The sequence below is a fragment of the Phyllostomus discolor genome, chromosome 4 (genome assembly GCF_004126475.2).
Source record: "Phyllostomus discolor isolate MPI-MPIP mPhyDis1 chromosome 4, mPhyDis1.pri.v3, whole genome shotgun sequence".
Taxonomy (NCBI): domain Eukaryota; kingdom Metazoa; phylum Chordata; class Mammalia; order Chiroptera; family Phyllostomidae; genus Phyllostomus; species Phyllostomus discolor.
In genome coordinates this window covers 156,433,133-156,458,729 of record NC_040906.2, presented here as the reverse complement: position 1 = coordinate 156,458,729, position 25,597 = coordinate 156,433,133, and the positions used below count along the sequence as shown (strand labels likewise).

The window sequence follows — 25,597 nt, the reverse complement described above, 5'->3', positions numbered from 1 at the left end:
TGAGCACATTATGCTGGTTTGCTCTCCATTGGTCTTACCACTGGAAACTTCTCTTCTTTAAGGTATTTCTCAGTTGTGTCTGTAAAAGGTGGCAGGAGTTTCATCTGGACCTTAGACCTGTCTGTCAGTGCAGTCCGCATCCACTCTGTTTGTGCCTCATCATCTTTGTCTACTACAAGTCCGAGAACCCTTTGATGCAGCCTCATCTCTGCTACTACCTACCCAATATGTGGGTCTTAAGTCCCAAATCCAGCTTTCCCTGACCTCTCCCCCTCAGGGTGCCAGAGTTTTGGGGTTCACATTGCAATTGGAAAACTGGCTGTTTGAATCAAACTTTGTCTCTCCGGCAGCTTTGACTGTGCTGGGTCCAGAACATTGTCCTTAATTTCTGGTTCTCTGCTAACAGCTGGACTAAACCAGCTGAGGGTTTAGTCCAGTTTACAGGGCAAGAGAGTGAATCTGTGATAAACAAACTCTACTTTCCTTGGTGTCTCCCTTCACCCTTGCCAACATAAAATTCTTGCTCTTACAGTTATGAAAACAGAAACAAAAAACATCACATATACCAAAGGACACTAACAGATACTAAGAAGAAGGTTGCCAGAATAAAAGAAAGAATATCTATCTCTAGATGTAAATACTGCATTAGATAGGGCATTGCCATGACAACAGTTTCTGATTAGACCAAATTTTGCAGGGTGATCATCTTTTTAACTCATGTGAAACTAATTAGCACCAGCTTTACAGGGATTAAATAAAAACACATCACTGTCATTAATGAGGAGCTTCTGAAACTTCAAGTTAAACTTACAATAAGAAAATAGGACAGTAAGAACTAAAATACAAAGGACAAACCACAAAGAAGTCAACAGCCTAAGAGACAATATGATAAAAGTGTGGCCAAAAAGATTGTAGGAGAGAAGCCAGTTTAATCAACTCACAACTGAATAATCTGAAAATGAACGATTGATTAAAATACTTAACAGAAGATGATATTGGAAAAAAGGCAGAAAGGAGGAATTTAGAAGTAAAAAATCCACAAGTGAGAAATGCTTAATCTTAGAGATACAAATATTCAAGTCCATAGATGGGAGGACTTCTATTATATTACATCATTACACTGACCCCATCGGCATCTTTCTCTGCAGCCTGCATGACCCTAAACTACTGAGTAGTTGAATGCTCAAAAGAAAGTGCCATATTTGTCAAACATGGTGAGAGACTAGATTAAAAGGAAACATGTCCTCTCCCAACACAGTAGGAAAAGACAACTGTTTTCCCATTGAAGGCTGATCCCTCCTCATAATTCTGGAATCTAAACAAAGTAACCTCATTACAGTTATTATCTCTGATTTTTCCTAAATCTTCAACTTCTATATCTCTAATTGTTACTTTTCATTATAATTTAAATATAATCACACTTATGATATCTTCTGTTGAAGAACCTTTACCTTCACAAACATTGCCCCTATTTTCCCTCTATTTACAAAGAGCCATATCACCCACAAACCTGCATAAGCCTCCAACTGGAAATCATATATTATTTCCTTCCACTCCCTTAACCCAATGTCTAATCAATTACTATATTTAGTCAATTAAAATAGAATGCTATAGTATTTATTATAGTATAAATCTCACTTTCTCCTTCCTATTGTCACTTCATTATAATGGACCACTGTTACCATTGATATTGGTCTTGCTCTCCTCCAATTCACAGTAAACACTGTGACTTGAATGTTTTTTTCCCCATGCTTTAATCTTTCAAAAACAGTTTTATTATAAAAGTAATGTTGGGTAGTAAGGAGTTAAGAGAGTGTAGCTTATGTGATGTGCTCTTGGGAGCCATGCTTCATAAACCCATCCAAGTTTAGATTTAGAGAATATTGAGTCTCTTGGCCTGTGGGTCAGACTATCATGTTTACAAGGACATTAGACCAGGTCATCTTTTTTCTTTCCTTTCACTCCCTAGAAGCATCTCCCTGGTAGTCAGGAGAGATTACAGGCTACCTGACTTAAGTATAAAATAGAGACATTTTATAACATAAATACTCCACATTGTGTGAGGTGACATTGAAGACCCCTATTATTCTGGAGCAGAGACAATGTGTAATGCAAAAGGGATGGACTATGGAGATTAGCAGGTTGTTTCAGACCTCTCCCTGACTCTTCACTGGTTGCAAATATTGGTAACATTTTATAGTAAAGTAATCTCTGATTGATGGGAATCTTATGTGATAGTCTGAACCTTTGTATTGGCTTAATGTTTACTGTATACTATTTTGAAAATACACAATATAATAAATGTAAGCAGTCTATAACACAACTCACAGAAATAACAGAAGTATTTTGTCTGTTTTTCTAGTCTTGTATAGACCTGTGTAGTTACTTTAACTATTTACCTATCTAGATTTAATAGCAACAATGTATGCTATTTTGTTTTACACAATAGTGAGAACAAACAGATATCTTATTCTCTTGCCTATTTTTTTAACTTTAAGTTGTGATCATTTTGCTCATGTTCTCAAGAAAAAAAAATTGATTTTTAATGGCAGGATAACCTTTCTTTATATGAATGTACCATAATTTATTCACCATTTGCTGGTTGTTGGTCATAAATAATATTTTTACTTCTGCTCTAATGTAAATATTATAACAATATGCAATTTATACAATGAATCTATGATGGCATTATCTCCCTAGGACTGATGTAGAGAAAGGGGAAAGTTATATGAAAAAGCATAAACAATTTCAAGGCTATATATATATATTATTATTTAAAAAGATGTAGGAACTCATATCATTTTTTTTTAAAGGAAAGAACTCTGTCAGAATCTAGACATTCTGAGTATTATCTTTTAAGGTATATGTGCTTCTCTGAATTTGAGAATTATAACTAGGTTTTCATTTTATTCATTTTTGATAAACAGTAAATTTATATTTTTTGGTTATTAATATTTATTTATAATTGGGCTGACCAATTGTCTATTTTACAAATTGCTTTTATTATTTAGTTTGCTGAATTGAAGGAAACTTTTATCAGTTATTCTTATCAATAATATCCCTTCAATCTTTCAAATTCATATTTGTTTCAAAGTTTTTGGTAAATTGTCCTTTGACTTTTGGGGGGCTGTTTTGGGTACACAAAAATTACTAAATTTTATATAGTTAAGTATTTATTTTTCCACATTGTTTCTTTTTGTGTATACTTAGAAAATATTTCATAACTAAAGATTAGTCAAGTCGATATGATTTTCTAAGTTTTAATTATAATTGGCTTTATGTGACTTTCAACTTCTTTGGAAATATTTACATACTTTATATATAGCAAAAAACAAATTAATATATTTTTTCAAATACATAGCCAATTCTTCCCAACAATATTTATTATATAATCTTTCATTTGCATATTGTTTAATGATGCTTTATTTATCAAATAATTTCAGGTGTGAATTTATTTCAAGGATACATATCTATTCCATTTATTTATCTGTTGGTTATAGTGATATGTCATATTTTACATTGTTTATATTAATTTCCCCTTCTCATTTTTTTTGAATTCTATATGTCCTATTTATTTTTTCAAATAATACTGGAATTATTTTTTGTCAAATCCATCCTTGAAAAAAACAAATAGTTAGCCCTAGCTGGTGTAGCTCAGTGGATCGAGCACGGGCCTGCGAATAAAAGGGTTGCTGGTTTGATTCCCAGTCAAGGCACTTGCCTAGGTTGTGGTCCAGGTTCCCAGTTGGGGGTGCATGAGAGGCAACCACACACTGATGTTTCTCTCCCTCTCTTTCTTTTTCCCTTACCTTCACTCTAAAAATAAATAAATAAAATCTTTTTAAAAAAACAAATGGTTAGCATTTTAAAGAAATATTTTATGTCTGTTTAAATATTTGAAAATAATGACACATCAAAATTATTTGTTCTTCTCAATGAAAACATTTCTATTAACATTGTTCATACCCCAGAGTAAAGGCTGGTAGTATCTTACACTTCCTCATTTTCTTGATTATTTCTGAAATAAGGCATAACCAATGATTTTGCAATTTATACTTTTTTGGGACATTCTATGGGACTACTAATTCTAAAAATTTCATGTTGGTTTTATTGAGTCTTTAAATAGAACTGCCTTATGATCCAGTCATCCTACTTCTGGGAATTTATCTGAGGAAACCCAAAACATTAATTCAAAAGAATGTAAGCACCCCTACGTTCACTGCAGCATTATTTACAATCACCAAGATATGGAAGCAGCCCCAGTGTTCATCAGTAGGTGAGTGGATAAAACAGCTATGGAACATTTACACAGTGGAATACTACTCGGTCATAATAAAGAAGAAAATTTTATCCTTTGTGACAAGGTAATCTATGGATAGACCTGGAGAACAGTATGCTGAGTGAAATAAGCCAGCCAGAGAAAGACAAATACCATATGATTCCACTCATATGTGGAATCTAATAAACAAACTGAACTAACATTCAAAAGAGAGACAGATTCATAGATGGAGAGCAGATGACAGCTAAGTGGGGAGGGGGTGGTTAGTGAGTGGAGGGACTGAGCAAAAAAGGAAAAAGTACTCATGGACATGGGCAATAGTATGGTGGTTGTAGGGGGGCAGGGATATTAAAGGGCTAAATGGTAAAGGAAAAAATGTAATAAGTGCAGTACATTTTAAAAAGATATATATGCATAGCTTTTATAAACAATGTATATATTTTTTAAATTTTCAATAAGTAAATACATTTTTCATGGCTTGATATTTTTGGAATAAGGTTAAAAATAAGAATGGTGATTGCCATCTTTGGCACATTTGTACTTGTGAGGTAGAGATACTGTTCTTATGTTAAGGAAGTTGGATTCTAGTTCATCTTTTAATCAATTACTGATTTTATTTTCTCACTTACTTGTGTTCATTGTGTCTTTTTTCTTCTAAGAAGATGATTTTTCTTATTAGGTCTTTAATGTATTAGTTTCTTATTTAAATCTTCCTTAAATTATTGACAAATTATTAATCTTCTATGAAAATTGGTGCTGATTTTATTTGAGTAGTTTTGCATACATCTCTAGTAGTGACTGTATTTTTTGCTGTGGGGCCTCTATATTAAGTTTTGGTGGTAAGACTAGGCTAGCTATATAAAGAATTAGATGAAACAATATAAGCATTGCATTGTTCCTAACAAATTTTAAGTGCAAAATAAATGCTAAACATTGTTATTAATACTTATTTAGCACAGTAGGTAGTATTACTGAGAAGTGCTTGCAGCATGAAGTTTATCTTTCCTTGAGATTTTGAGACTAGTACACCCTGATTCCCCTTTTTGTTAGTTCTTGGGTAACACTTCCAATTACTTTTAGTATGTATTTATTTTTTTCTACTATTGAGTTAATTTTGATCATATGTATTTTCCCCAAATTGCCCATGGAATTTTCAAATATAGTTACATCTCACTGCATATACACCTTTAAAATGTAACAGCAACAAAAATAATAACCTCTTCTGACTGTTTTCCTGTCACTTTCCATGGGTCTAATTTTGTTTATCCTTAAAGAAATCACATGCGTAATTATCTCCTGTTAGGGACTGAATGCTTCTGTTCCCCCAAAAGAGGCCTTAACTGGTTATAAGGGTGGGGCATGAACTGATAGGATTAGTGCCCTTTTAAGAAAGGACACCAGAGAGCTCATGTCCTCCCCATACCCTCAAAAACCCACAAAGAGGTCACATGCCATCTGCAACCTGGAGAGACAGGTTTCAGCAGACACCAACCCTACTGACACCTCGATCTTGAACTTCCATTCTGGTCTCCAGAACTGTGAGAAAATAAATTTCTGTTGTTTAAGCCACATAGTCTGTGGTATTTTATTATGGAAGCCTAGTTGACTAATATGCTTCTTTAACAAATTGTTCTACATTTCCACACCTGTTATTGCAAATGTCTGTCACAGTACTTTCTTTACTGTATTGCTCAATACATATTTCTACATGAATAAAATAAAAAATCTCATATCCTCCTTTCTGAATGAAAAGGAAGTTACCTGTGTGTATATGTTAATATGACACATTACCTTTCAGTGCACTAAAAAAAATCTTATTTCTGAGTGTGGAGAGCAGAGAAACACATCCTGAAGTGTGTTTCAGGTGTTGCCTTTGATGCCTGAGCCCCAGCAGGTATTCTACAATGTCACCTATTTGTCTTTTTCTAGTTTTGAAAATGTCTCCATGTAGTAGATAAAAAGGTGGCAATTGCTTAACTCACTATATGTTCATCTATGACTCAAAATCATGCCATGTGAAATACATGCTAGGTGTACCTTTAAAAAATGTAAAATGGAAGACCATCTGCTGTCCTCTGGACATAGGGCCCATTATTCTGTCTCTAAGAACACCCGCTCTGGACAGAGCACAATTGGCTTCCACCTCTGGCTTTCTGTGACATTTTCGGGCAACATCCTTAACCTCTCCATGTCTCAGTTATTCTAATAAAAAGTGAGGACAGTAACTACTGGTACATGATAGATTTGTGCATGTAAAATGAATTGATACATGTAAATTACTTAGAACAAGTTCTGACACATAGCAAGCTATCAGTAATTGTAAACTGTAATATTTGCTACACACATGTATATGGCTTAAGACTTAGATATTTTTTAATATTGAATATAAAATTACCACATATAGCAGTAACAATAATAAACTTTGTACTTCCTTCGTGGGGTAGGGTTGTAGGAAATTTTACATGGTGTAACCTATGCCCTTAACCACCGAGCAGTCAAAAAGTAAGTGGTATTTTGCAGCATGAATGTGTCATTGCTTGTCATTGGCCACAGTGCAAAAGGCAATTTGCTCCATTTTAATTTTTATTTTGTTTCATCTTTTAATTACTGGACAATTATTTTGTCATAAGCTGTATGCTCATTAGGCAAATCTGGCTCCATGAGATTAAGAAACTCATTTTCTCTTATGTGCTTTGCCCCTCTGTAACCTTCAATTTCTAAAAACATATTTTTCAGGTGTTCTCTTTTGGAATAAGTGATTTTCATTTATTTTCATTTTCTTAATTTTCATTGTACTTGTGTACTGAAAGTCCATTTTTTTCATAAAGCTGGCAAACTAACTGATCTAAAGCTTTTCATACAACAAATGCTCATTAAATATTTTTAAGTTTCTGTGTTTATGTGACACAATATTATAAATGGGCATTACCACAAATACAATTAAGCTTCCTTAAAGAACTCATGAGAAAAAGAAGTAGTAAAGTAAGGTACAAATCCTGTTAAATAATACATTCTTTAAAAGATTTTTTTAACTTAAAAAGGCCTTTCCTCCTTTGTGCTCCCCTAGCTGCTGTGCATCTTTCAGACACACTTGCATTATAAGAAGATCATAGTCATTTTGCCTATATTCCTCCCCTATTGCACCCTCCACTTCATGGGGGCATCAACCAAATTTATTTTGACTTTCTATTCTAGCTACCTTGCACAGTTTCTGGTATATGGGAGGAACAAATATCTATGATTTGAGTAGATGAATAAATAAGTGGATGAATGAATGAACTAAAGTTCAAACAACCATTCTGACTTCATGGGTTTTTTCTTCTTTCTTTGTCTTTGTATGGAGTGGAGAGGGGCACATTTTCTATGGTCATATGCAATATATGATAACAATACCCAAACTCCAAATATCTGGAAATCTCTAGCCACAATAAGGTCAATGGTTTGAGAGAATGAGGTTTCTCTTCCTTGTGGCATGAAGACTCAGAACCTTAGAAATCCCAAAACTAGGAAAAGTGCAATTACCATCTGTTTGTTTACAGATGGTAATTATATAAAATTTGAACACATATGAGGCCCTTAAGGCAAAAATAATATAGTTTTTTTTACTATGTGATTTTATGAATTGCTAACAGTAGATGCTGATGTGAAGTAAATAGATTAAGTTCAAAAGCCAACTCACATACAGTGATGAGAAGGGAGATTGCTACTTCTTAACTGTTTATAATATTAAATGATTAACATACTGATAGGGCTAGAAGACCATTAGTTATTCTACCAGTAACTTATATAACTTCCATTTATAATTCTGTTAAATAGCAAATCAAACAAAGAATTGAGATTCATTAGTAATTATTTCTAAAAATGATGGCATTATTCAAAGCTTGGAGTTAGAGTTCTTTAATTAATGATTGCCAGGTGGGTGACAATGGAAATATTCCCAAGTCTTACATTGGCTAAAGATGAAGAGATTTTTGAGCATTTGCATTGATGATAACAGAAAATAATTAAGGCAATTTTTAGCTGTAAGATAGTTTTGTAATATCCGACAGTCTCATTTTATAGCTTGATAGAATTATGAAATAGACACCTAAAGTTAAATGATCACTAATATCACATATTTAGTGATGCAGTAGAAACTTCAAATCATACATTTTGGTTTCTGGTTCAAGATTCTTTACGTAGTACAGTATCTCTTCTCCTCAGGACACAGGGGAATATAGTTGTGATATCAAGAATTCAAAATGAAAAAAAGTCCAAATTTAACTCATCAGGTGGACTAGGAGGAAAAAATAACTCAAATGGAAAAACAAATTGAAAATAGAAAAGCCTTGCCTAGGTACTGAATCATCCCAGCAGCTTGTCTTGGCCATCTGGGTGCACATCCATTCACTCCCTCCTTTTCCTCCACGACACTGCCAGAGTGTCCTGACGCCTGCACCCACAGGAGTTGCCAACAACAGGACCTGAGCAGAATGACAGTGTAGGTGGATGTCAAACTTTGTCCTTCAGTCTGACACTCAGTCCTTTGAGAATGGGAGGTCCCTTACCTCCATAATGTAAGCAAACAAAGCCTGTCTACCAAGAATTGTTTCTGCTTTGGGGAAACAGATGTCTGTAGAAATGTTTTTTGGTGGGTAGGATTCTAACAAAAAAGCACTAATAAGCAGATAATTATTATTACTGAACACTTATTATACCATATGGTACATTGTATGCTGAGGATTTTATTATACAGTGTCCATAGATGGGAATAATTAGTCCTTACATTATAGGATTGTTTTGAGAGTTAAATGAGCTAAATTGAAGTGTTTTAGAAACTGCCTGGCACATAGACATATCTTTCTTGATAAAAGAAAGCTGTTATAACAGTTATCTCATTTAATCTCAATGATCCTGTGCAAAGGTTGAGAGTTCATTAAGTTGTCAAGTGGTCAGAACTAATACTGGAGACTTGGAGGCCAGAACTCAGAACCATGTTCTTCACCTTTGTTTAGCTTCTGCATCTTTCAGGAGCTGCTGTGGAGTGAGAAGTGGGAGTGAGGACAGAAACTAAGGTGTGTCTCCTTTTCCTTATACAGTAGCTGAGCAAGCATGAACATATTCTCCACACCTTAGTGTATGACTAAATTGCAATGACAACACTGACCCTAGAAGGCTGGTTTTGAAGAAATGTAAGGGAATGTATAACAGAACAATAGTTTGGAACTATGCACACATTTTCTGTTTTGAATTTTTCAGCATGTGACCTTTATCCTAACTGGCTTATCTACTTAAATTATCATGAGGTTGGGATCTGTAAGTTAGGACTGATTTCAGAATAAAAAAGAGAAAATGTCATTTTAGCTTCTGACATGTAGTACAAAATTCAGGTATTTTATTATTATTATTATTTTAAATACATTTAAATATTATGTATTTTGAGAGGATTTTTTGAGGTATTTTAGATATTATTTTGAGAGGATTTTTCAGGTGTCTATGTTCCCTTTTTAACATATCAAGATCTAAGACTAAAGGAAGCTCTCTGGGTTTTAGCCTAAGTTGTGGATGGGCATGTCAGATGGTTGAGGGTAACAGTAAACACAGAGGGGAGCAAGAAGGCCTCTAAAAACCATAGGAGCTGTCCAAGGCAGCTTGGTGAGTGTAGTCACACACCTGAACTCTTTTTTAAAAAAAGATTTTACTTATTTATTTTTAGAGAGAGGGAGAGGGAGGGAGAAAGAGAGGGAGAGAAACATCACTGTGTGGTTGCTTCTCTGTACCCACTACTGGGGACCAGGCCCACAACCAGTCATGTGCCCTGACTGGCAATTGAACTGGTGGCCCTTTGGTTTGAAGGCCAGCACTACAGGGAACCACTGAGCTACACACCAGCCAGGGCTAGACATCTGAAATCTTTGAGAATTAGCTTCCCTGAGCTGCTCTTGGTTTACATATGGTATAACTAGGAAGCTTGCCTGTGGGGAAGGCCATGATGCAGCCCTGTGGGTTTGACTGTCTGGGATGGGACTGAGCTTGCCCTCAGCCAGTCCCTTTAAAGGTCATAGCACCAAAGGAACTGAGGGGAACACACAACAGCCCGGCAGCTCCATTGAGTGCCATTACTGGAAAGTTGCAGATCATAGTTATTCTGGCCTTAAACTTAAAGCAGTAGGGAGAGGCAGACGCAGGTAGACAAGAAGCTTGACCCTGAGTTGGGAAGATGTCTGATGGGAGGATGTGTCTCATCCTTTTCTTGGGCTTTATCTGAGGTTTTGACAAAGAAGGTGAAAGGACAGAATATCTAAGAGAATACAAAATATAAAATGACCAAAGGGTCGGTTTCAGCTGAGGGCTAGCAAACTGTATGCCTGGTGGTCAAATCTAGCCCTTGCTTGTTTACTGGACAACAGCCACACCCTTTATGCATTGTCTGTGGTCGATTTTGTGCTACAGTGAGAGAATTAGAAGCTGTGACAGAGACTGTATGGCCCACAGAGGCTAAGATATTTACTACCTGGGGCTTTACAGAAAAAAATTTGTGATCCCTGCATTAAAATATCAGGTTGAACTTATTTTAAAATGTAATGTACATCTTACTTATTTATATATTTTTATTGATATTTGATGGCTCATGTGGAAAACCAGAGTAAATTTAAGCAACAAATTCTACATTATCTTTTTACTGCTAGTTAAATCTACACCAAATTAGATACCCATGACATCTCTGCGTAGGTAATTGTCACTACTAGCTACATAGTAGTTATAATACTTGATGACTAATAATTCTTCTCTGCTTCTGTTGAAATAACCATATTTCTCATATATATTTCTTAGCATGCAGTGTAGTATTAGGGTTGTACTTAGATGAGATAGAAGGTGGGAGTAGGGCAGAAAGGATATAAAAATATGGTACCATGCCTTAGGCAATGAAGGCAGGGCTGAGCTCCTAGCTGGGAAGGTGATAGGGCCTGGCCTCCCAGGGGCACACTTTCTTTGTCTTTTATGAACTCCAAGATTTATCTCCTAATCTATAGCCTCAAGGAAGTGGGAGTCAGAAGGACATTCCTTTAGTATTAAAGAGTCCCTGAAAGAATCTTGATTCCTTATTGAGACATTTTTTTTCATTTCCATTTCAAGAGAGAAGTCCTGCAATCTAGGTAGCTCCTAATTGTTGAGGCAAAGGCATGGTTGCCATGGCAACACAATTAGAGCACATAAAGCTTTAGTATAAGAGCATGATATATTTTGGGATCAACTATGTCTTTGGAGTAGATGCACATTTTTGACCCTTATCTTAAAAACTAAAAAAAAAAAAAAGAAAAGAAAAAAGGATAAAGCATGTATATGAAATGGCTTACCTTTAATTTCAAGGAGCTGTTGTTTGGGATGTTTCCTAGATAATTTGTGGAGGACTTCAGATGTGGGCCAGAGAGAAGTTCTTTGGTTTCTTATGAATCATAGATTACTTTCTTTAAATTCTTCTATTTTATTTCCATCTCCTTAAACCTCTCTAACTTAGTCACACTTTCTGTGTTTGTGTTCACCTTATCATTACTTTTTTCTGGGTTCCAAATAAAAGCATTATGATGAAAGGTGAAAATAAGATTATAATGTGCATGTATGTCTTGTTATTGTGGTAGTGGTTAACCTCTTTTATTGGGGACCCTTGTGCCTACATTTATTGCTTGCTAGGGGAAACACTCTGATCAAAGCTATATTGTTTAACTTCTGTGTCCAAGTAATTCTATATTTAACTAGCAAAAGATAACTTCTATTGCAGTAGCCTTCTCCAGTGAAGATTTTTTTTAGTTATAATTTACATCTTTTTTCCTGACGGTTGCTACCATTTAAATTGGTTCTGTCTCCACGTAATTGGAAAACATCTAGTCAATTTTCTAACAGAGCTTTTTATGTTCTTAAAAACAGTTATCAAAAAACTCTCAGCTATCTTTTCTTTAGTAGTAGTCTAAGTTTCTTCAATATCTTTTTAAAAAATGTGCTTATCTTTAAATACAAAGCTGTAATTGTTAAGACATTAATTAGAGTTGTTTCATGGAGTGGCGAAAAGTTTGCATTTTTCCAATCACATCTTTTTTACTTCAATCCCTAACACTTGTTTATGCATCTTTAAGGGGAGATGGCAAGTAGGGGTCTGTGACTTCAAAAGCAAATGAGAGGATTATTGGGCCATAGGATTCCATGTTTCCTGTCTCAATCAGTGAGGAAAATACCTCCTTTTAGAAGTCCTAATAAACACTGCTTTGGTTTCTATTAGTCTTGATTCACAGAATAAAATTTCATATCCCTCTTTAGAAAAACTAAACAACAAGCAATGCAAAACATATTATTAGCTACTTTGTTCTGCAAATAGATTCTTAAAAGGAATTTTAATGACAGCAATGTGGCAATCACATTTATTTAAAAACTTACAACTCTTAACAATGCTTTAAAAATAGTGGATCTTATAAAGTAGTATTAGAGAAGATGAAAGAAAATCTGTAACATTCTTTTAAATGTTCATAATAAATGTTAAATTATCATACTGTAAATATAAAAGACTAGGTGTTCCATTTTGCCAAATTCACACCTTTACAAGACTGATGTGAGAAAATTTTATTCATTTTCTTTGTTTTTATCGAATCAATTTTAAATTAAGTGAGATCATGGTTAAGGAAACCATGAGTGAACACAAAGTCTCTGAGATAAAGACATGCGTAACGCCCACTGCCCACCAGGGAAGAGGAAAGGTCCCCGTGTTATTTTTGGTAGATTCATCAACTCATTTAATATGATTTGTAATCAACTTCATGTTGATCAACTATTTGTTATCAACTATTCAAGTTGCTCTTAATAGAGCTGGTAAAGAAGATACAGAAGTTCTCTCATGCAGCAAACTTGTTAGTGGAGGATGGCAGATAATAAATAAAGACAAGTAAACAAGACAACATCAGTTGAGGAAAATTTTTTGAAGAAAATAAAATACAGTACAAGAAAGTGACAAGTGTCTGCATAAATTTTATGACAGAGAGATATCTAAAGTGATACATGGAAGACAAATGGGAGGCAGTTCTCATGGCTATGGAGAAAAGGCTAGGGACTAAAGGAAGTAGAAAAAATGCCATTGTGCCTGAACCGAAGGCTGTGTGCTTTGTGGAACTGTTGGTGTATTACTGTTTACAACAAATGCATTTCCTGCCCCTCTCTACTGGTCCAAATTCAAACCGCCCACTTTCTGTTTCTTCTCCCAAATTCATAAAACCATCTATTTTTACTTTAGTCCTTTACAATTTTTCCATTAATAACATTTTTAACATTTCTGTGATACTGGGGAGAATTCATACCTAAATGCATATTATGTAAATGTTTGTACATAGCTTTCTCATGTTTTGCATGTATACAGTTATCCCTTCAAGAATGAGAATTGTATCTCTATATATTTATTTCATCCTTAATAGTGATAATCCTTTTGTACAAATGGTACTGACCAAATAAGAAATTTGAAATCTGTTGAAGATCTACCAGGACTTAACATTGGAGTCTGGAATTATGCTTTACTCATTAGCTTTTCTACCTCTAAATCAGTTTTTGTAAACAGAAAAGAGGAGTGCCTCTGGGGATAACAACCACATCACCTGGCACAACAGTGACGTGACAGCAGTATGTTAGATAAAAGCAAAGTAGCTTGACGCTGCTCAGATTGGGCACATTTACCAATGAGTTCTAGAAACTGAGTGCTTGGTTTAACTTAAACTTTAAGGATTGGAACATGCTCTTTAGCTAGTTGTCCGTTCTCAGCCATAAACTTTCAATGATTGTCCCCTTTACTTCTCGATAACAAGCTTCCTTTTTTTGTCTTGACTTTTGGCAGCATCTCTACCCACTGGTGCTGTGGGACAGAAACCCACACTGTTCACACCCGGTCTTTAAGAAAGGGGGCCAAAAATTGCTTCTCAGCCTTTTGGCTAAAGTGTACTTCTTTAAGAAAGGGGGCAAAAGATTATGGTGGTTACATGGTTAATCAGCTTAACATGTCTCAGTGATGTAGTGCTATTTTCCAAATACAGAAACAAAATAATCACCTAAAATTGTATTCAGACTCATAAACAATCACAAACAAGCATTTTGGGCAGGAATAAAATACATATAAATTGCATATGGTGGCAAATGGCAGTTCCAAAGAGAAATGTTAAAGGAAAGCTTTCATTCTGGTTAGCTCACACTGAGGATTTGAGGAAATATTTTCTACCTTCAAAACTGTCAGATGATAGTCAACCAAAACATTCTTAACTATTAGAAAAATTGTTCTGTTAGGTGTCATTGGATAGGATCTCAGAATGGTGTTTCATGTCACTTGCCTAATTTTAGGACTGGGGTAAATGAGGGAAAACCAAGAATGGCACTCCTTGAGCTGTTGGGAGCCCTTGAATAAGGTAGAGGGATTCAAACTTTTGCTGTGTGGGCTCTCTTTAAAGCTGCTATTTAAATTGTTTTAAGTCTTTAAGGTTAAACATATCTCTATTTTGTTTTATCTGGTGTCAGAAAAATAAGGGTCATACATGAGAGATAAAATCACCTAGGGATGTGGAAAATGGCAATAAGAATGAGATGTTTGGAAACCCTAAATGGGTGGTTTAAAAGAATCCAGACTGCATAAGGAAGGAGAACGGTGTCCCAGACAACTGTGGTGCCCACCTTCCCATGTTCTGGGCCCCACTGGGCTCTCTACCTCTGCTGCAGTGAGGTGACCATCTCTAGCCAAGCTTCTACTAGCTCTGGCAAATGCAATCCAACAGTACCTGTTTGGGTCATGAACCAACCTCTGACTGCCCTGAGAATTCTGACACACTGAGTATGGCATTCTTGGGACCCTGCAAAGCATTCAGAAGTTCTGGCCAGTTAATATCTAAGGAGTCAACCTTGTTCAAATGGGGGTGGGAACTGATAGTAAACTACTTTTGTCTTTCATCCCCTAGGCAAATAGCTCTGACTCATCTCATAAGGCTTCATTGCCTGCCACCTGACTGGTGTCGGACTTGATAATGCATCCTGGAATAAGCTTTATTACCTTACCATTTTCACTTGCCCTGTTCTGTGCTTCTGTCTCTTAAAATCAGAAGCTCCTCAAAATTACTGACAATCAAATCTTTGTTTCGGGCTCTACTTTCAGAATTTAAACTAATGTAGTAAATTTTTAAGAGATGAAAGAAAAAAAATCAGGAAGAGTAAACCACAGATTGTCCCCCAAACAGTAGACTGTTAACAGATTTATGTCCTCAATCAAGGCTGTAAGTTAGAGAAAGTGACTTTTATAAAAAACTGGGATTTTTTGTTTTTTGTTTTTTTAGTTTCTACTTGACTCAGCACACAATCCCCAAATGCCTCGTTCTCCAGGGTTTCAAATGTGTTGTGTGAATGAAGAGCTAGAGAAATCCATTTCCTTCTAATCCCAGGACAGTTGCTCTTTGTCATTATTATCTACTTTATGGACCTCTATTAACTTACAATAGAAAGCATAAGAAAACCATTATCTTCAACCTCTAAGGCAATGATTCTATGTGACAGTAATAATATTTTCTTATTTTATTTCTATTCAAGAGTATGTATGTATGTGTATATATGAAATAGATTTTGTTTTAGTTGAAATGATTTTAACTGCCTATTCTTTGTTTTAAAGGACAGTTTAAGTTTGATATAATGTAGTTCATGACTCTAATGTATTAATGTGAGTTGTTTTGTGTTTATGGTTAGTATAAATCCTTGCTGTTAACATCAAACCTTATTTATAACTTATTTTAAACTTCAGCCAGAGACCATCTTGGTTTTCTACACCTAACAAATAAAACATTAAACTCTCATGAATCACAACATCAATTTGACCTGCTGCGCAAATTGTAAAGTATTCACCCTCAATTCACATGAAATTTAACATTTCTATTACATTAGGTGGAGACTCAATTTTCTTGCATTATTTAACATCATTGACTTATAAATAAAAGAAAGCTTAAAATGTCAAAGAGTTTGAGCTTCTTGAGATGCCATCTATACACATACATTTCCTCTTCTGATCAAAGCTTTTATCTTAGTTCTTTGAAATATTATATCTGTAATTTCAGTAGATATTTCAAAGCACATCAAAATGGAAGTATTTTTCAGTATCTAATTTAGCTGGAAATGCAGATGAGTCCTATTTGTTTTCAAAGTTGGTTTTATTTCATTAAGTTAGAATTACTTGTTTTCTAATTACATGTGGAAATAAATAGCCTTTTCACAGACTAATAAAAAAATCACTCACTCAACTTTATTTCAAATTTATTTGGCTGACAGAAAGTAATCTTTCAGTCATCATTACCAGAAGAAATTCTCTTTCTCAACACAATAAAAAATGTTGATTTGAAGTTCCCTAAATGAGTCCAAATCAAACAATTTTAAAGAGCTGAGGAGAAAGAACTGGTAAACACTGCATTAAAAGAGATTTGAGTAGTATTCCATTGTACGGGGTAGGGCAAAAGTAGGTATATACTTGTGAGTACACAAAATACAGTTTATTTTTATATAATTATTAATTATTATATTATTTTCCATATGAACAACTAACCTTGCCCCACCCTATATAAATATACCACATCTTACTCAGACATAAAAATTATGAAATATTGTCATTTGTGATGACAACATAAATGCATTTTAAGGATATTGTGCTAAATGAAGATAGATGAAAAAGGACAAAAATCTATGTGATTTCACTCCTATGTGGAATATAAAACAAAAAGTAATAATAGTTTTAAAAATATTTTAAAAGATTTGAACATGAAAGAAAAAAAAGCTTTGTTACAATGCCTACTTATTTTAAAATAGTTCTTCAATTAAAAAATCTAAACTAAATTTAAAATTATTGTGTACCTCTACAATAAAATAAAACTTCTTCCTGAGAGATAAGAGTCTAATTCTGACTTTTAACAGAAAAATGAAACAAAACACAAGAAATAACCAAACCAAACCAGACACAGTCACACACACTTAGCATTTATCAAGTACTTCTTATGTGCCCAAAACTATGCTGAGTGCTTTTTTTGTTTACATTATTTCCTTGAGTCCTCAAATAACCCTCTTCTTCAGGAAAATTACATTATTTTACTGTATGTAAGTGAGGGTGAATTTAAAATGCAACTAAAACCATCAAAACAACTCAACTTTAAGTTAGAAGTGACACGGGCAACTGTCCGGTGATACCACACTACCAGACAGTTATTTAAGGGCATATATCACTGTAGTGGACACCCTGGGGTCCCACTCAGCTTCCTCCTGTAGATCCTTGGCATTCACTTCCCCAGTTGCTGGTCCTGTTGGCTTCTGGCAGCTCACAACTGAGTCCCTCTGGAGTTGAGTGCCTCTCCTAAATTTGTCCTTAGAGTCACTGTTTTGTTAAGGCAAGAGTACAAAGGCCTGGCCCTCTTGCCTCAGTGCAGGCCCTCTTTGAAGGGGCATCCCATATCCAGAGCTCCTTGTGATCATTTGAGAGCCCCGGTGAGGCTTCACGACAGATCCCTCGCTTCCTCTGTTTAATCTAGCCTCCCTCCCTTCCTTATAGGTGCCTTTGGTGGTCATAACCAAGGAAAGAATCAGTGAGTTTGAAGATTTGTCAGTAGAAACTTCTCAAACTGAACCATAAAGAGAAATAATAATGAAAAAAATAATGGACATTGTAAACTCTAAGACAACCACAAAAAATGAAAATGAAGTCTGTTTCCTTGTGGGCATAGAGAGGCCCAGCTGACTCTCCAGCAATAGCATGGGTTTCCCACTCCACTCACCACTCCCCCCACTCTCCCACCCCACGCTGCCACTCAGTGAGCAGATCAAAATGCACCCTTGTCCTTGTGCACTGTCACAATCTTTGCCAAAGTTTTTAATAAGCAAATAACCATGAGCCTATTCTGGTGGGTCTTGATGGCATTTGTATTTTGTCTGGAGACTGCTTAAAGCTGTTGGGTGTACCTGTCTAAGAAACCATCAACAAATCATAATCCTACAGAATGATATTGGGCCTTTTTGAGATAGAACTTGTTTCTAAATACAATGCCCTGTATGGTAGAATAATGCCAAGTAACTCAGTCTGGAAAAAAAAAATCTTTAGACACTCTACCCTTGCAAAGATTTGTGAATTAACTGTTAGAAATTTAAGCAGAAGAAGCACTGGCTGACTTGTTGAACATGGAAATAGTTTTATTGCCTTCAAAGAAAACATTGATGGACTGAAAAAGTTTTATCCTGGATTTTTAGCATATTTTACCTGAGGTGTAGTGGACTGAATCACATTCTTTGAAAGATAAAGGCATTGTTTTCTAACAGAAATTACCAGTTATTTTTGCACTAAATAGAAGATGCAGTCAGCAGAATACTGTTATTTTAATTTGGCTAAGTCACTTTTCTGCTGTGTCAGTGAGGGGGCTGACCCCAGGAGTGAACCAGTGCCAGCACTCTGCTACGGTTCCTCCGTCTTGCTGTATTGTCTCATCATTTAGCCTGTGGGCCTAGTGTTACTGAGAATACTCAGGTTTATTACAAAAGAGGTTTAATGAGAAATGTAACACATGCTGCAGACAATATAAAAAATTAAAACATTAATGGCATAATGTTCAAATACTGCTTGTACCTGGGATTCTGTTTAATGTATTAGACAGAATTAAGTATTAAGAAAACCTTGTCCAGTATTAAGAAGAGAATCTAGTAATCTTGGGTATCACTTTTATGATTAAAAAATTGACAAAATGAATTAAAAGATACAGCCTTTCAACAACTGGAACATATAAAAAGAATCAAATGGACATTCTAGAACTGAATATATACTGTCTGAAATTAAAAACTAATTTTATGTGTTTAAGGGTACACTCTATTTGGAGCGATGTTTGGTGTAAGAAACTAAAAAAATCCATTAATGCAATGTGGATTTTAGTTTACAGAAATGTGAATTCATAGTACAGCATACAGCTAGATGTGTGAAGTTGTCTCTAGGTATCATATATATCTGTGTGGTCCTTGAGAAGTCAGTCATGTCTACGTTTAGGTAGTAACCTCCAATACCAAAACTATTTTCTATTCCTTCCAAATAAGTTAAATCCAATCAGCCTCTGTATATATTTACATATATTCATACCCATATCTATATCTATCTATAGCTAGATAGCTATAGATACAAAGACTATAAAGACCATTCCTTGAGCTTGGTCTTTCTTGTGACAATCATTGTTTCTACTCTGGTGTTACATAATTAAAAGAGTCAAGTTTAATCAATTTATCCTACAGAAGTTTCCCAGTGATTTTTAATTTGTCTTTTGGCAATCATAATTTAGGAACAGAATGCCCTTCTTTTCTATCCCCCTCTCTGTCATACATGTGCAGGCACACACACAGTAACACTGATGATCATTGTCACCTTGTCATTCTGGTTATTTCTACCACACTATGTAAACAGTAAGTAATAGCAGAAAAAGCCCAAATGTGATAATTATTTGCCATGGAAAAGGATGTCTATAATGCAAATGTATTTATCTTATTAATAGATCTCCATATTTTCCTTTTCTCATGTTATCAACAAAGCACATTTCCATAAACAATTAAGAGCAAAAAATCTAGGGTAGTAAAATTTTTTAAAAATAGCTGTATACATTATTAGGTTTTCTTTCCCAGAGTTGTGATTGATTTGGGATGATTCACTTAGTCACCAAATTGGACAAGTTTTTATTATACTTTATATGAATAATCTAATAAATAATACCTGGAAAATTTATAGTATGTTATGACTTTTTGAAAGCTTTCATAAATACTGTTCCAATTACAGTAACCAATTATTTCATTGGATTGACCCAAGTGGCTGTTAACCAAACCAGGTAAACAAAACCTTTCTTATTCAACTAGAAACATAGTTAGTAATGGAAATGAAAGTGATTCTGTAAACCCAGACACCATAAATGTGTATCTTTCATCAGAACAAATAACTAGTTGTTGCAAGGATGGGGCAATCCAGAATTCCGTCGAAAGTTTCTTCCCCACAACTCTTCATAGGACCGTGATTCATCATTGGCACAAATTTTAACATTCTCCAGTTTAATTCTGTGTGCCAAAAACTAAATTAGCAGTTTCCATACCAGTTTAGGTTTTTTTTTTTTAATTTAAATTGGGAACATGGTATGACATGGTATGCTTTTAATTATTTTTTTCCTATTTGACTCAATTTCATGGTCAGTACATCATAATTTAGGGTCTAAAGTCAGGGACAGAGCAGATAGTCGATGAACAAGTTCTTAACAATAAATTTAACAAATGGTGCCAAAATTCTGAGGATTCAAGTTATAGTTGGCTGATAAAGAATAAAGGAGAGAGAGCTTGTTTAGTCTTTAATGGTACAGAATGAAGTCATGGACAGTTGGGGTGATCAGCCAGCAGCAGAGATGGTTAGAGATTTTTTAATGTTTCCCCAGAATATTTGATCATTAAAAGAATAGAGCAAGTTCCTTGTGTGAGGGCTGGTTAATGAGTATCTGGTACCTAGTGTCAAAAAAAGAGTGACTAAAGAATTAGAGACCAATCCCTTTTGTGCTGTTGCAAATGGTCTCCATGTGAGAAATTAATAAATTCCCTTGTCAGGCCATAAATTCAAATAGATTCAAATTTAATATCTATAGCATAGTAAGTTTAACTTACATCAAAAAGTGTTTACTGGTTCAAGATTATAGACCTATAACAGTACCTGTCATCAACTATACTACAAGGGCACTGTAATAAAAACAGTCTGGGCCTGGCTGGTGTAGCTCAGTGGATTGAGCACGGGCCTGTGAACCAAAGGATCATGGTTCGATTCCCAGTCAGGGAACATGCCTGGGTTGCAGGCCAGTTCCCAGCAGGGGACGCAAGAAAGACAACCACACATTGATATTTGTCTCCCTCTCTCCTTCCCTTCCCCTCTAAATATAAATAAATAAAAAATCTTTAAAAAACCAGTCTGGTACTGGCAATGGAACTGCATAGAGAGCCCAGAAATAAACCCATGTATAAACCACAGGTCAATTAATATTTGACAAAGGACACAGGAGTATAGAATGGAGTGAAAATAGCCTCTTCAATAAATGGTGTTGGAAGATCTGGACAGGTACAGGCTGAGTGAGGTACCTCCAGACCAGGAGCCACTAAGGAGACAAAACTTATTTCCCTAGCATGAACGTTGCTTGTTCTGTGCCTGACCTCCTGAGCTTGATCAGTTAGCCAATGACAGGTAAGATTTCCCATGGAGGGAAATGCCTAAGACAGGCATGATCACGTGGAGGCTTCTGAGAAGAGACTTGGGGCTGTGGAAATGAAGGGGTGATGGACATCAACCCCTGCCCCCTCGGCTTTGTAAAAGCCTGAGTCCTTGTTCTTAGAAGTGAGTAATCCAAGTCTCCTGGCTGCCTTTGTCTTCTCTGTCAACTCAGGCCTGCAGAAATAGCAAGGGCAGTGCAGCGCAGACCAGAAATGGCGGACCCCCGGGGTAATCAGGCCTTGGACATAGAATATGCAAGATCCTGTGAGATCTGTTTGCTGGAAGATGTTATTAGATTAGAATTTGAAGGCACAGACAGGAAACCAAAACTAGCCCTTTGAGCCCTGTTAGACCTTTCAAATGATAAAAATTCTAAGCTCTGCCCAGAATCACAGCAGGGGTTCTGTCTGCATCTTTGTAAGTCACCTACTTCTTTTGATCTTTTCTGCCAGACTGTGAATCCACAAACTAAGTCTGTATTCTCAATAAAAATCTTCTTGGGAATGGAAACGGGGCACTCTCCACTAGAGAGAGTAGCCCTTCTGTCCCTATTTCCCCACAGGACCTGGTTGTCTCTGTGTATGTTTTTCCTGTGTTTCGACAAGCATCCATGGCAGAGATGGATACTGCTGGCCAGTATCCACCACAGGAAAGCATATTTGCCAATGATACATGGGACAAAGGTTTGATCTCCAAAATATATAAAGATCTCATTTGACTCAATATTGGAAAGACTAACGATTTAATTAAAAAATAGGCAAAGGGCCTGAGTAGACACTTCTATAAGGAGGACAAACAGATGGCTCATAGACATATGAAAGAATGCTCAACATCACTAGCTATCAGAGAGATGCAAATTAAGACCACAGTGAGATACCTCACCACCACTTGACACAGGTCAGAATGGCCATCATTAATAAATCAACAAATAGCAAATGTTGGTGAGGATGTGGAGAAAAGGGAACCCTGGTGCACTGTTGGTGGAAATGCAGACTGGTGCAGCCACTGTGGAAAACAGAATGGAATTTCCTCAAAACACCAAAAATGTAACTGCCTTTTGACCCAGTGATTCCACCGCTGGGATTATATCCTAAGAATCCTGAAAGTCCACTTCAAAAGAAATCATGCACCCCAATGTTCATAGCAGTGTTCTTTACAATAGCCAAGTGCTGGAAATAGCCTAAGTGTCCATCAATAAATGAATAGATCAGTAAGTGAGTGGGTCAAAAAACTGTGGTACACCTATACAATGCAATAATACACAGCAGAAGGAAGGAACTCCTACCCTTTATGACAGCATGGATGGAACTGGAGAACATTATGCTAAGTGAAATAAGCCAGGTGGTGAAAAATAAATACCATATGATGTCACCTATAAAAGGAACCTAATGAACAAAACAAACAAACAAACAAGCAAAATAGAACCAGAGGTATGGAAACAAGGAACAGACTGACAGTGACCAGAGGGGAGTGGGGGAGGAGATAATGGTGAAAGAAGGGGAAGGGACTAGTCAAAGAACATGTGTAAATGACCCATGGACATGGACATGGACAACAGGGTGGGAATTGACTGTGGTATTGGGGGTAGGCTGGGTGGAGGAGAGCAAAGGAGCAAAAATTGAGGCAACTGTAAGAGAACAACAGTAAAATATTTAATAAAAAGATTGTACACCTATATAGTAGAGAAAACCCTTCTATCCAGCATTATGATATGAGGATGATCAAAGGCCATTAAGCTTTCGCATTGTTTGAAAATCCATTTTGGAAATAAATCAGCAAGAATGTCCTCCTTTCTGTTTGTCTCTCTCTCTCTTTCTCTTTTTCTCCCTCCTTCTCTCCCTCCTTCCCTTCTTTCTTTCCTTTCTTCATTTCTTTATTTCAAAATATGACACATGGAATATAAAATTAGGGCAAATAGCATTGTGAAAATTATGGTAAACACTATTTTTTTTCAGAAAGGCAGATTGCTAAAGTACTATTTGAAAGTCATTATTATTAAGGTCATATATAATTACCTTTTCTAATAATGTTTGGTATATTAGTGATACTTAGAGACTGGGTTACATAGTTAGCATAAATGAAATTTCTTACATAGAAAAATAGCAGTGAAAATCATATTTGCTATATATATATATTCCTTTCATTTGCATCATATTATGAGTAAATATATTTCTTTAGTGAGTTTTTCTATAAAAAATAGTAAATGTGGAGACAAGTTATCATTGGATTATCAAAAGAGAAAAATGCAAGTTAGTGTTAGTCTGTATTGTATATGATTGATAAAAATTTTATTTGCAAGACTAAGTAGTTTTCACTAAGAAGGAGATTTATTTCTTGTTTCAGAAAATATGTATTTAAAGCCACCAAGATATGGAAGCAGCCCAAGTGTTCATCAGTAGATGAGTGGATAAAACAACTATGGGACATTTATACAGTGGAATACTATTTGGCCATAAAAAAGAAGAAAGTTTTACCCTTTGTGACAGTATGGATGGATCTGAAGAACATTATGCCAAGTGAAATAAGCCAGTCAGAGGAAGACAAATACCATATGATTTCACTCATATGTGGAATCTAATGAACAAACTGAATTAGCAAGCAAAATAAAGCCAGATTCACAGAGAGCAGGATGACAGCTAAGCAGGGTGGCGGGGGGTGGGCGGATAGTAGGGGTGGAGAGGATGAATGAAAAGGAAGAAGGACTCAAGGACATGGACAATTGTGTGGTGATTGTGGGGGAAGTGTATATAAGAAGGCTAAATGGTAATGGGAAAAATACAATAAAAATAAAAATAAATAACAATTATAAAAGTAAATAATTATAAAAATAATTTAAAAATTATAAAAACAAATAAAAATTATAAAAAATAAAAATATATAATGTTTTGAAATGATTAGTTGAATTAGCTTTACAGTCCTCATCAGCATCTCTCAGGTTTAAAGTTTTAAATACGTCTGCACAGTTTTTGCTTCATTTAAAGAGTTATTTAAATCCTTGTTCATTTTTTAAGTGTCATTATTGGCTTAGAATAAATTCTAAACTAGAACTTCCCTTTTAGCTAATGAAGGAATTCAGAACAGGCCTCCCCAAGATGTGTTACTTTGGCAAGTAAATTATTTTGCGTTGATAGCAAACGGGACCCTGTGGACTGAGAAATTTTTACTTCTCCTTTAGAGTTCAAGTTAGGGACTTTGTCCATAGAAAAAGTCATCACAAAAAATATCTTTTTATGACATATCTATAGGGCAGGGCAAGTTTCTAATTACTGTGTGTCAAACACTAAATTATCTTCCTAAACAATTACCCTTCTCCCTCCTGAAGTCTCAGGGCATCTTACCTCATTCCTTAGTTCAGGATGTCTTTTATACCTCATTTTACCTTTCTCTCTCTAAACTTCTCATGTATATGGGGTCTCTGACTCTCAAGTATGTGGGGTTTCCATGCATGTATATGTAATCACATTTAGTTGGTCTTCTCTTGTTAATCTGGTGCATGGCTATTTGATTAATAGACCAGCCAGAGGAACATAGGAAAGTAGAGGAAAGTTTTTTCCCCTCCATACTAATGTGAACACCTTCAAATTCAGGAATGCCATTCACTGTGATTCAGTGTACATTTCCCAAGTAGTTTTATTACAAACTTCTTATGAGAGAAAAACCCAAAAAGAAATTCATCAGAATAATGGGAAATTATGAAAAGACCCAAGTGTCTTATACTTTGCCTTATTTAATATTTATTTAACAAATGTTGAGGAGCTGAAGGCCCTCCTCTGTGATATTTTCAGTGATTTTGGTAATAGACTTCTGAGGCAAAACAGAATTGTCACACTCATTTAACACGAAGGTGAAAGGTATTGATTATATTATATAGGATCAAAAATTTAGTCGTAAATACAAGTAACCAGGTCTGTAGTCTTCTCAGCTAGTCATGATTTCATAACATCTCTATCTAGGACTAGATTCAGTTAACTCAGTTGCTTTGGGGACAAGGTGTAGGCAGAAGCTTTGTCTTTTATTTCTCTCCTTTTCTCTAACAACAAACC

The 25,597-nt window shown here is 35.4% G+C and overlaps 1 protein-coding gene across 3 annotated transcripts in view; it reads right to left on the bottom strand.

Annotated features, from left to right (window-relative positions):
- Positions 1 to 25,597, bottom strand: part of FUT9 (fucosyltransferase 9) — a 154,808-nt gene that overhangs the window by 20,323 nt on the left and 108,888 nt on the right. Inside the window, exon 1 of one of the 3 annotated variants that reach the window (XM_036024488.1) lies at positions 11,617 to 12,645. The exons of the other annotated variants lie outside the window; for them this stretch is intronic. The gene's annotated coding sequence lies outside the window, so the exon portion shown is untranslated. Of the gene's footprint in view, positions 1 to 11,616; positions 12,646 to 25,597 lie in introns of those variants that run through there. 3 annotated transcript variants of the gene reach the window in all.